Source organism: Bubalus bubalis, chromosome 4, assembly GCF_019923935.1.
Source record: "Bubalus bubalis isolate 160015118507 breed Murrah chromosome 4, NDDB_SH_1, whole genome shotgun sequence".
NCBI classification, from domain to species: domain Eukaryota; kingdom Metazoa; phylum Chordata; class Mammalia; order Artiodactyla; family Bovidae; genus Bubalus; species Bubalus bubalis.
Genome location: NC_059160.1, coordinates 9581941 through 9582443, shown reverse-complemented (window position 1 = coordinate 9582443; position 503 = coordinate 9581941).

Below are 503 nucleotides of genomic sequence, written 5' to 3'. Positions count from 1 at the left end.
ACAGGCCGCAACCCATTGGCCAGACTCCGCCTGCGTCACCGCCCACTGCCACCGCCCATTGTGCGGTTTGAACACAAAGGCCCCCGGCTCGCCCCGCCCGCCGCGTGGGCCCAGCGGGCGAGGCAGAACCAGACCAGAATCCGCGCGTGGGAGGCGCGGGTGAGGGCGGTGCGATCCCTCCCTGCTGGGGTACTCGGCTGAAGCCAGCCTGACTGCGCACTTGACTCTGGGTCTGGTGGCTGAAAACACCTGAGACCTCTCCTAGCGCCGCCTCGCGCGCCTCACCCCACCCGCGATCTTCTGCGTCCCAGTGCTCCGCAAGCTGACTACATAGGGCCGGGGTGCCAGGACCTTAAAGGCATTGAGGAGGGCACGAGGAAGTGGGGAGCAGGGGACATGACCCCTGATGGCCTAGGGCCCACCTGGAGGGGTAGCAGTAGTTAGCCCTTAAGGGACCGCCCCCTCCCCTAAAAAAATGATTGTTGGAGGCTTATGCGTAATTG